This window comes from Tetrao urogallus (genome assembly GCF_951394365.1).
Source record: "Tetrao urogallus genome assembly, chromosome: 30".
NCBI classification, from domain to species: Eukaryota; Metazoa; Chordata; class Aves; order Galliformes; family Phasianidae; genus Tetrao; species Tetrao urogallus.
This window is the reverse complement of record NC_136843.1, coordinates 309,641-322,440: the sequence shown is the minus strand read 5'-3', so window position 1 is coordinate 322,440 and position 12,800 is coordinate 309,641.

Genomic DNA, 12,800 nt, shown 5'->3' with positions numbered 1-12,800 from the left:
GGATTTCTAGCGGAAGAAGCCATATTCAAGGGGAAAAAACCCAGATTTAAGGGAAAACTAGGTATTTCTGTCAGAAGAAGCCATGTTTAAGGGGAAGAACCCCAGATTTAATGGGGAAACCAGGGATTTTTTGGAGAAAAAACCACGTTTAAGGGGAAGAACCCCAGATTTAATGGGGATAAACAGGGATTTCTGTGAGAAAAGGCCATATTTAACGGAAAACCAGGGTTTTCTGGCAGAAAAAAAAGCCATGTTTTTCAGGGGAAAAAAGCCATATTTAATGGGAAAAACAGGGATTTCTAGGGGAAAAAGCCATATTTTAGGGGAAAACCCCAAGATTTAATGGGAAAAGCATGGATTTCTGGGAGAAAAAGCCATATTTAAGTGGAAGAACCCCAGATTTGATGGGAAAAACAGGGATTTCTAGGGGAAAAAGCCATATTTAAGGGGAAAAGCCCCAGATTTTTGGGGAAAAGCAGGCATTTCTGGCAGACACAGCCATTTTTGAGAAGAAAAGTGGGGATTTCTGGCAGAAAAAGCCATATTTAATGGGAAAAACCCCATATTTAAGGGGAAAAGCAGGGATTTTGGGGAGAGAAGAAGCCATATTTAAGGGGAAAAACGGCAGATTTAAGGGGAAAAGCAGGGATTTTTGGGAGAGAAGAAGCCATATTTAAGGGGAAAAACAGGGATTTTTGGCTGAAAAAGCCATATTTTCCCCTATATTCAGCGCTAGTGAGGCCGCACCTCGAGTACTGTGTCCAGTTTTGGGCCCCTCACTGCAAGAAAGATATTGAGGCCCTGGAACGTGTTCAAAGGAGGGCAACAAAGCTGGTGAGGGGTCTGGAACACAGGCCATATGAGGAGAGGCTGAAGGAGCTGGGAATGTTCAGCCTGGAGAAGAGGAGGCTCAGGGGAGACCTCATTGCTCTCTATAACTTCCTGAAGGGAGGTTGTAGTGAGCTGGGGGTCGGCCTCTTCTCTCGTGTCATTAGTGATAGGAGCAGAGGGAATGGCTTCAAGCTACGGCAGAGGAGATTCAGGCTGGACATTAGGAAGTATTACTTTTCAGAAAGGGTGGTCAGGCACTGGAATGGGCTGCCAAGGGAGGTGGTGGAGTCACTGAGCCTGGGGGTGTTCAAGGAAAGGCTGGATGTTGTGTTGAGGGACGTGGTTTAGTGGGAGCTATTGGGAACAGGTGAACGGTTGGACTGGATGATCTTGTAGGTCTTTTCCAACCTTGGTGATTCTGTGATTATATGATTCTATGATTTAAGGGGAAAAACCGCAGATTGAAGCGAAAACGAGGTATTTCTAGGAGAGAAAGCCATATTTAATGGGAAAAACCCCAGATTTAAGGGGAAAAACAGGGATTTCTAGGGGAAAAAGCCATATTTAAGGGGAAAAGCCCCAGATTTTTGGGGAAAAGCAGGCATTTCTGGCAGACACAGCCATTTTTGAGAAGAAAAGTGGGGATTTCTGGCAGAAAAAGCCATATTTAATGGGAAAAACCCCATATTTAAGGGGAAAAGCAGGGATTTTGGGGAGAGAAGAAGCCATATTTAAGGGGAAAAACGGCAGATTTAAGGGGAAAAGCAGGGATTTTTGGGAGAGAAGAAGCCATATTTAAGGGGAAAAACAGGGATTTTTGGCTGAAAAAGCCATATTTTCCCCTATATTCAGCGCTAGTGAGGCCGCACCTCGAGTACTGTGTCCAGTTTTGGGCCCCTCACTGCAAGAAAGATATTGAGGCCCTGGAACGTGTTCAAAGGAGGGCAACAAAGCTGGTGAGGGGTCTGGAACACAGGCCATATGAGGAGAGGCTGAAGGAGCTGGGAATGTTCAGCCTGGAGAAGAGGAGGCTCAGGGGAGACCTCATTGCTCTCTATAACTTCCTGAAGGGAGGTTGTAGTGAGCTGGGGGTCGGCCTCTTCTCTCGTGTCATTAGTGATAGGAGCAGAGGGAATGGCTTCAAGCTACGGCAGAGGAGATTCAGGCTGGACATTAGGAAGTATTACTTTTCAGAAAGGGTGGTCAGGCACTGGAATGGGCTGCCAAGGGAGGTGGTGGAGTCACTGAGCCTGGGGGTGTTCAAGGAAAGGCTGGATGTTGTGTTGAGGGACGTGGTTTAGTGGGAGCTATTGGGAACAGGTGAACGGTTGGACTGGATGATCTTGTAGGTCTTTTCCAACCTTGGTGATTCTGTGATTATATGATTCTATGATTTAAGGGGAAAAACCGCAGATTGAAGCGAAAACGAGGTATTTCTAGGAGAGAAAGCCATATTTAATGGGAAAAAGCCATATTTAAGGGAAAAACAGGGATTTCTGAGAGAAAATACCATATTTAAGGAGAAAAACCCAAGATTTTGGGGGGACGAACAAGGATTTCTGGCAGAAAAAAGCCATTTTTAAGGGAAAAATCCTCGATTTATGGGCAAAACCAGGGATTTTTGGCAGAAAAAGCCATATTTAAGGGGAAAAGCAGGGATTTTTGGGAGAGAAGAAGCCATATTTAAGGGGAAAAACGGCAGATTGAAGCGAAAACGAGGTATTTCTAGGAGAGAAAGCCATACTTAATGGGAAAAACCCCAGATTTAAGGGGAAAAACAGGGATTTCTAGGGGAAAAAGCCATATTTAAGGGAAAAACAGGGATTTCTGAGAGAAAATACCATATTTAAGGAGAAAAACCCAAGATTTTGGGGGATGAACAAGGATTTCTGGCAGAAAAAAGCCATTTTTAAGGGAAGAATCCTCGATTTATGGGGAAAAGCAGGGATTTTTGGCAGAAAAAGCCGTATTTAAGGGGAAAAGCCCCAGATTTAATGGGGTAACGAGGGATTTCTAGGGGAAAAAGCCATATTTAATGGGAAAAACAGGGATTTCTAGCAGAAAAAGCCATTTTATAGGGAGGAACCCCAGATTTAATGGGAAAAACAAGGATTTCTGGGAGAAAACCCACAATTCAATGGGGAACAGGGATTTCCAGGAGAAAAAGCCATCTTTAGTGGTACAAGCACCAGAATTAATGGGTAAAACAGGGATTTCTTGCAGGAAAAGCCATATTTAAGGGGAAAAGCAGGGATTTCTGTCAGGAAATGCCATATTTAATGGGAAGAAGAGGGATTTTGAGGAGCAAAAGCCATATTGAATGGGAAAACGAGTGATTTCTGGCAGAAAAAGTCATATTTAATTGGAAAAACAGAGATTTAATGGGAAAAAAAGGGATTTCTGTGAGAAATGCCCAGATTTAATGGAAAAACAGGGATTTCTGGGAGAAAAAGCCATATTTAAGGGGAAAAACCCCAGATTTGATGGGAAAACCAGGGATTTCTAGCGGAAGAAGCCATATTGAAGGGGAAAAAACCCAGATTTAAGGGAAAACTAGGTATTTCTGTCAGAAGAAGCCATGTTTAAGGGGAAGAACCCCAGATTTAATGGGGAAACCAGGGATTTTTTGGAGAAAAAACCACGTTTAAGGGGAAGAACCCCAGATTTAATGGGGATAAACAGGGATTTCTGTGAGAAAAGGCCATATTTAACGGAAAACCAGGGTTTTCTGGCAGAAAAAAAAGCCATGTTTTTCAGGGGAAAAAAGCCATATTTAATGGGAAAAACAGGGATTTCTAGGGGAAAAAGCCATATTTTAGGGGAAAACCCCAAGATTTAATGGGAAAAGCATGGATTTCTGGGAGAAAAAGCCATATTTAAGTGGAAGAACCCCAGATTTGATGGGAAAAACAGGGATTTCTAGGGGAAAAAGCCATATTTAAGGGGAAAAGCCCCAGATTTTTGGGGAAAAGCAGGCATTTCTGGCAGACACAGCCATTTTTGAGAAGAAAAGTGGGGATTTCTGGCAGAAAAAGCCATATTTAATGGGAAAAACCCCATATTTAAGGGGAAAAGCAGGGATTTTGGGGAGAGAAGAAGCCATATTTAAGGGGAAAAACGGCAGATTTAAGGGGAAAAGCAGGGATTTTTGGGAGAGAAGAAGCCATATTTAAGGGGAAAAACAGGGATTTTTGGCTGAAAAAGCCATATTTTCCCCTATATTCAGCGCTAGTGAGGCCGCACCTCGAGTACTGTGTCCAGTTTTGGGCCCCTCACTGCAAGAAAGATATTGAGGCCCTGGAACGTGTTCAAAGGAGGGCAACAAAGCTGGTGAGGGGTCTGGAACACAGGCCATATGAGGAGAGGCTGAAGGAGCTGGGAATGTTCAGCCTGGAGAAGAGGAGGCTCAGGGGAGACCTCATTGCTCTCTATAACTTCCTGAAGGGAGGTTGTAGTGAGCTGGGGGTCGGCCTCTTCTCTCGTGTCATTAGTGATAGGAGCAGAGGGAATGGCTTCAAGCTACGGCAGAGGAGATTCAGGCTGGACATTAGGAAGTATTACTTTTCAGAAAGGGTGGTCAGGCACTGGAATGGGCTGCCAAGGGAGGTGGTGGAGTCACTGAGCCTGGGGGTGTTCAAGGAAAGGCTGGATGTTGTGTTGAGGGACGTGGTTTAGTGGGAGCTATTGGGAACAGGTGAACGGTTGGACTGGATGATCTTGTAGGTCTTTTCCAACCTTGGTGATTCTGTGATTATATGATTCTATGATTTAAGGGGAAAAACCGCAGATTGAAGCGAAAACGAGGTATTTCTAGGAGAGAAAGCCATATTTAATGGGAAAAACCCCAGATTTAAGGGGAAAAACAGGGATTTCTAGGGGAAAAAGCCATATTTAAGGGAAAAACAGGGATTTCTGAGAGAAAATACCATATTTAAGGAGAAAAACCCAAGATTTTGGGGGGGGATGAACAAGGATTTCTGGCAGAAAAAAGCCATTTTTAAGGGAAAAAATCCTCGATTTATGGGCAAAACCAGGGATTTTTGGCAGAAAAAGCCATATTTAAGGGGAAAAGCAGGGATTTTTGGGAGAGAAGAAGCCATATTTAAAGGGGAAAAACGGCAGATTGAAGCGAAAACGAGGTATTTCTAGGAGAGAAAGCCATACTTAATGGGAAAAACCCCAGATTTAAGGGGAAAAACAGGGATTTCTAGGGGAAAAAGCCATATTTAAGGGAAAAACAGGGATTTCTGGGAGAAAATACCATATTTAAGGAGAAAAACCCAAGATTTTGGGGGATGAACAAGGATTTCTGGCAGAAAAAAGCCATTTTTAAGGGAAGAATCCTCGATTTATGGGGAAAAGCAGGGATTTCTAGGAGAAAAAGCCATATTTAATAGGAAAAACCCAAGATTTGATGGGAAAACCAGGGATTTCTGGGAGAAAAAGCCATATTTAAGGGGAAGAACCCCAGATTTAATGGGGAAAACAGGGATTTCTAGGAGAAAAAGCCGTATTTAATGGGAAAAACAGGGATTTCTAGCAAAAAAAGCCATTTTATAGGGAGGAACCCCAGATTTAATGGGAAAAACAAGGATTTCTGGGAGAAAACCCGCAATTTAATGGGGAACAGGGATTTCCAGGAGAAAAAGCCATCTTTAGTGGTACAAGCACCAGAATTAATGGGTAAAACAGGGATTTCTTACAGGAAAAGCCATATTTAAGGGGAAAAGCAGGGATTTCTGTCAGGAAATGCCATATTTAATGGGAAGAAGAGGGATTTTGAGGAGAAAAAGCCATACTTTAGGGGAAAACAGATGTTTAATAGGAACAACAGGGATGTCTGTGAGAAAATCCCAGATTTATTGGGAAAACCAGGGATTTCTGGCAGAAACAGCCATATTTAAGGGGAAAAACCCCAGATTGAAGGGAAAACCAGGGATTTCTGGCAGAAACAGCCATATTTAAGGGTAAAACCTCCAGATGTAAGGGGAAGAACAGGGATTTTTGGGAGAAAAAGCCATATTTAAGGGGAAAAACCCCAGATTGAAGGGAAAACCAGGGATTTCTGGCAGAAACAGCCATTTTTGAGAAGAAAAGTAGGGATTTCTGTCAGAAGAAGCCATGTTTAAGGGGAAAAACCCCATATTTAAGGGGAAAAACAGGATTTTTGGCAGAAGAAGCCATATTTAAGGGGAAAAACTGCAGATTTAAGGGGAAAACCAGGGATTTTTGGCAGGAAAACCCAGATTTAATGTGAAAAACAGGGATTTTTGGCAGAAAAAGCCATATTTAAGGGGAAAAGCAGGGATTTTTGGGAGAGAAGAAGCCATATTTAAGGGGAAAAACGGCAGATTGAAGCGAAAATGAGGTATTTCTAGGAGAGAAAGCCATACTTAATGGGAAAACCCCCAGATTTAAGGGGAAAAACAGGGATTACTAGGGGAAAAAGCCATATTTAAGGGAAAAACAGGGATTTCTGGGAGAAAATACCATATTTAAGGAGAAAAACCCAAGATTTTGGGGGATGAACAAGGATTTCTGGCAGAAAAAAGCCATTTTTAAGGGAAGAATCCTCGATTTATGGGGAAAAGCAGGGATTTTTGGCAGAAAAAGCCGTATTTAAGGGGAAAAGCCCCAGATTTAATGGGGTAACGAGGGATTTCTAGGGGAAAAAGCCATATTTAATGGGAAAAACAGGGATTTCTAGCAGAAAAAGCCATTTTATAGGGAGGAACCCCAGATTTAATGGGAAAAACAAGGATTTCTGGGAGAAAACCCACAATTCAATGGGAAACCGGGATTTCTAGCTGAAAAAGCCATCTTTAGTGGTACAAGCACCAGAATTAATGGGTAAAACAGGGATTTCTTGCAGGAAAAGCCATATTTAAGGGGAAAAGCAGGGATTTCTGTCAGGAAATGCCATATTTAGTGGGAAGAAGAGGGATTTTGAGGAGAAAAAGCCATATTGAATGGGAAAAACAGATGTTTAATAGGAAAAACAGGGATGTCTGTGAGAAAATCCCAGATTTATTGGGAAAACCAGGGATTTCTGGCAGAAAAAAAGCCATATTTAAGGGGAAAAACCGCAGATTGAAGGGAAAACCAGGGATTTCTGTCAGAAAAAGCCATATTTAATGGGAAAAACCCAAGATGTAAGGGGAAAAAGAGGGATTTTTGGGGAGAAAATGTCATGTTTAAGGGGAAAAACCCCAGATTTAAGGGGAAAAGCAGGGATTTCTAGCAGAAAAAGCCACATTTAAGGGAAATAATCCAGAATTAAAGGGAAAAACAGGGATTTTTGGGAGAAAAAGCCATATTTTAGGGAAAAACAGGGATTTCTAGCAGAAAAAGCCATTTTATAGGGAGGAACCCCAGATTGAAGGGAAAAACAAGGATTTCTGGGAGAAAACCCGCAATTTAATGGGAAACCGGGATTTCTAGCTGAAAAAGCCATCTTTAGTGGTACAAGCACCAGAATTAATGGGTAAAACAGGGATTTCTTGCAGGAAAAGCCATATTTAAGGGGAAAACCAGGGATTTCTGTCAGGAAATGCCATATTTAGTGGGAAGAACAGGGATTTTGAGGAGCAAAAGCCATATTTTAGGGGAAAACGAGTGATTTCTGGCAGAAAAAGTCATATTTAATTGGAAAAACAGAGATTTAATGGGAAAAAAAGGGATTTCTGTGAGAAATGCCCAGATTTAATGGAAAAACAGGGATTTCTGGGAGAAAAAGCCATATTTAAGGGGAAAAACCCCAGATTTGATGGGAAAACCAGGGATTTCTAGCGGAAGAAGCCATATTCAAGGGGAAAAAACCCAGATTTAAGGGAAAACTAGGTATTTCTGTCAGAAGAAGCCATGTTTAAGGGGAAGAACCCCAGATTTAATGGGGAAACCAGGGATTTTTTGGAGAAAAAACCACGTTTAAGGGGAAGAACCCCAGATTTAATGGGGATAAACAGAGATTTCTGTGAGAAAAGGCCATATTTAAGGGAAAACCAGGGTTTTCTGGCAGAAAAAAAAGCCATGTTTTTCAGGGGAAAAAAGCCATATTTAATGGGAAAAACAGGGATTTCTAGGGGAAAAAGCCATATTTTAGGGGAAAACCCCAAGATTTAATGGGAAAAGCATGGATTTCTGGGAGAAAAAGCCATATTTAAGTGGAAGAACCCCAGATTTGATGCGAAAAACAGGGATTTCTAGGGGAAAAAGCCATATTTAAGGGGAAAAGCCCCAGATTTTTGGGGAAAAGCAGGCATTTCTGGCAGACACAGCCATTTTTGAGAAGAAAAGTGGGGATTTCTGGCAGAAAAAGCCATTTTTAAGGGAAGAATCCTCGATTTATGGGGAAAAGCAGGGATTTTGGGGAGAAAAAGCCATATTTAATAGGAAAAACCCAAGATTTGATGGGAAAACCAGGGATTTCTGGGAGAAAAAGCCATATTTGAGGGGAAGAACCCCAGATTTAATGGGGAAAACAGGGATTTCTAGGAGAAAAAGCCATCTTTAGTGGTACAAGCACCAGAATTAATGGGTAAAACAGGGATTTCTTGCAGGAAAAGCCATATTTAAGGGGAAAACCTCCAGATGTAAGGGGATGAACAGGGATTTTGGGGAGAAAAAGCCATATTTAAGGGGAAAAACCCCAGATTGAAGGGAAAACCAGGGATTTCTGGCAGAAACAGCCATTTTTGAGAAGAAAAGTAGGGATTTCTGGCAGAAAAAGCCATATTTAATGGGAAAAACCCCATATTTAAGGGGAAAAACAGGATTTTTGGCAGAAGAAGCCATATTTAAGGGGAAAAACTGCAGATTTAAGGGGAAAACCAGGGATTTTTGGCAGGAAACCCCAGATTTAATGTGAAAAACAGGGATTTTTGGCAGAAAAAGCCATATTTAAGGGGAAAAGCAGGGATTTTTGGGAGAGAAGAAGCCATATTTAAGGGGAAAAACGGCAGATTGAAGCGAAAACGAGGTATTTCTAGGAGAGAAAGCCATACTTAATGGGAAAAACCCCAGATTTAAGGGGAAAAACAGGGATTTATAGGGGAAAAAGCCATATTTAAGGGAAAAACAGGGATTTCTGAGAGAAAATACCATATTTAAGGAGAAAAACCCAAGATTTTGGGGGATGAACAAGGATTTCTGGCAGAAAAAAGCCCTTTTTAAGGGAAAAATCCTCGATTTATGGGAAAACCAGGGATTTTTGGCAGAAAAAGCCATATTTAAGGGGAAAAGCAGGGATTTTTGGGAGAGAAGAAGCCATATTTAAGGGGAAAAACGGCAGATTGAAGCGAAAACGAGGTATTTCTAGGAGAGAAAGCCATACTTAATGGGAAAAACCCCAGATTTAAGGGGAAAAACAGGGATTTCTAGGGGAAAAAGCCATATTTAAGGGAAAAACAGGGATTTCTGGGAGAAAATACCATATTTAAGGAGAAAAACCCAAGATTTTGGGGGATGAACAAGGATTTCTGGCAGAAAAAAGCCATTTTTAAGGGAAGAATCCTCGATTTATGGGGAAAAGCAGGGATTTCTAGGAGAAAAAGCCATATTTAATAGGAAAAACCCAAGATTTGATGGGAAAACCAGGGATTTCTGGGAGAAAAAGCCATATTTAAGGGGAAGAACCCCAGATTTAATGGGGAAAAGCAGGGATTTCTAGGAGAAAAAGCCGTATTTTAGGGAAAAACAGGGATTTCTAGCAGAAAAAGCCATTTTATAGGGAGGAACCCCAGATTTAAGGGGAAAAACAAGGATTTCTGGGAGAAAACCCGCAATTTAATGGGAAACAGGGATTTCCAGGAGAAAAAGCCATCTTTAGTGGTACAAGCACCAGAATTAATGGGTAAAACAGGGATTTCTTGCAGGAAAAGCCATATTTAAGGGGAAAACCAGGGATTTCTGTCAGGAAATGCCATATTTAATGGGAAGAAGAGGGATTTTGAGGAGCAAAAGCCATATTTAATGGGAAAAACAGATGTTTAATAGGAAAAACAGGGATGTCTGTGAGAAAATCCCAGATTTATTGGGAAAACCAGGGATTTCTGGCAGAAAAAAAGCCATATTTAAGGGGAAAAACCGCAGATTGAAGGGAAAACCAGGGATTTCTGTCAGAAAAAGCCATATTTAATGGGAAAAACCCCAGATTGAAGGGAAAACCAGGGATTTCTGGCAGAAACAGCCATTTTTGAGAAGAAAAGTAGGGATTTCTGGCAGAAAAAGCCATATTTAATGGGAAAAACCCCATATTTAAGGGGAAAAGTAGGGATTTTTGGGAGAGAAGAAGCCATATTTAAGGGGAAAAACCCCAGTTTTAAGGGGAAAACCAGGGATTTTTGGCAGGAAACCCCAGATTTAATGTGAAAAACAGGGATTTTTGGGAGAAAAAGCCATATTTAAAGGGATAAGCAGGGAGTTTTGGCTGAAAAAGCCATATTTAAGGGGAAAAACGGCAGATTGAAGCGAAAACGAGGTATTTCTAGGAGAGAAAGCCATACTTAATGGGAAAAACCCCAGATTTAAGGGGAAAAACAGGGATTACTAGGGGAAAAAGCCATATTTAAGGGAAAAACAGGGATTTCTGGGAGAAAATACCATATTTAAGGAGAAAAACCCAAGATTTTGGGGGATGAACAAGGATTTCTGGCAGAAAAAAGCCATTTTTAAGGGAAGAATCCTCGATTTATGGGGAAAAGCAGGGATTTTTGGCAGAAAAAGCCGTATTTAAGGGGAAAAGCCCCAGATTTAATGGGGTAACGAGGGATTTCTAGGGGAAAAAGCCATATTTAATGGGAAAAACAGGGATTTCTAGCAGAAAAAGCCATTTTATAGGGAGGAACCCCAGATTTAATGGGAAAATCAAGGATTTCTGGGAGAAAACCCACAATTCAATGGGAAACCGGGATTTCTAGCTGAAAAAGCCATCTTTAGTGGTACAAGCACCAGAATTAATGGGTAAAACAGGGATTTCTTGCAGGAAAAGCCATATTTAAGGGGAAAAGCAGGGATTTCTGTCAGGAAATGCCATATTTAGTGGGAAGAAGAGGGATTTTGAGGAGAAAAAGCCATATTGAATGGGAAAAACAGATGTTTAATAGGAAAAACAGGGATGTCTGTGAGAAAATCCCAGATTTATTGGGAAAACCAGGGATTTCTGGCAGAAAAAAAGCCATATTTAAGGGGAAAAACCGCAGATTGAAGGGAAAACCAGGGATTTCTGTCAGAAAAAGCCATATTTAATGGGAAAAACCCAAGATGTAAGGGGAAAAAGAGGGATTTTTGGGGAGAAAATGTCATGTTTAAGGGGAAAAACCCCAGATTTAAGGGGAAAAGCAGGGATTTCTAGCAGAAAAAGCCACATTTAAGGGAAATAATCCAGAATTAAAGGGAAAAACAGGGATTTTTGGGAGAAAAAGCCATGTTTTAGGGAAAAACAGGGATTTCTAGCAGAAAAAGCCATTTTATAGGGAGGAACCCCAGATTGAAGGGAAAAACAAGGATTTCTGGGAGAAAACCCGCAATTTAATGGGAAACCGGGATTTCTAGCTGAAAAAGCCATCTTTAGTGGTACAAGCACCAGAATTAATGGGTAAAACAGGGATTTCTTGCAGGAAAAGCCATATTTAAGGGGAAAACCAGGGATTTCTGTCAGGAAATGCCATATTTAGTGGGAAGAACAGGGATTTTGAGGAGCAAAAGCCATATTTTAGGGGAAAACGAGTGATTTCTGGCAGAAAAAGTCATATTTAATTGGAAAAACAGAGATTTAATGGGAAAAAAAGGGATTTCTGTGAGAAATGCCCAGATTTAATGGAAAAACAGGGATTTCTGGGAGAAAAAGCCATATTTAAGGGGAAAAACCCCAGATTTGATGGGAAAACCAGGGATTTCTAGCGGAAGAAGCCATATTGAAGGGGAAAAAACCCAGATTTAAGGGAAAACTAGGTATTTCTGTCAGAAGAAGCCATGTTTAAGGGGAAGAACCCCAGATTTAATGGGGAAACCAGGGATTTTTTGGAGAAAAAACCACGTTTAAGGGGAAGAAACCCAGATTTAATGGGGATAAACAGAGATTTCTGTGAGAAAAGGCCATATTTAAGGGAAAACCAGGGTTTTCTGGCAGAAAAAAAAGCCATGTTTTTCAGGGGAAAAAAGCCATATTTAATGGGAAAAACAGGGATTTCTAGGGGAAAAAGCCATATTTTAGGGGAAAACCCCAAGATTTAATGGGAAAAGCATGGATTTCTGGGAGAAAAAGCCATATTTAAGTGGAAGAACCCCAGATTTGATGCGAAAAACAGGGATTTCTAGGGGAAAAAGCCATATTTAAGGGGAAAAGCCCCAGATTTTTGGGGAAAAGCAGGCATTTCTGGCAGACACAGCCATTTTTGAGAAGAAAAGTGGGGATTTCTGGCAGAAAAAGCCATTTTTAAGGGAAGAATCCTCGATTTATGGGGAAAAGCAGGGATTTCTAGGAGAAAAAGCCATATTTAATAGGAAAAACCCAAGATTTGATGGGAAAACCAGGGATTTCTGGGAGAAAAAGCCATATTTGAGGGGAAGAACCCCAGATTTAATGGGGAAAACAGGGATTTCTAGGAGAAAAAGCCGTATTTAATGGGAAAAACAGAGATTTCTAGCAGAAAAAGCCATTTTATAGGGAGGAACCCCAGATTTAATGGGAAAAACAAGGATTTCTGGGAGAAAACCCGCAATTTAATGGGGAACAGGGATTTCCAGGAGAAAAAGCCATCTTTAGTGGTACAAGCACCAGAATTAATGGGTAAAACAGGGATTTCTTGCAGGAAAAGCCATATTTAAGGGGAAAACCTCCAGATGTAAGGGGAAGAACAGGGATTTTGGGGAGAAAAAGCCATATTTAAGGGGAAAAACCCCAGATTGAAGGGAAAACCAGGGATTTCTGGCAGAAACAGCCATTTTTGAGAAGAAAAGTAGGGATTTCT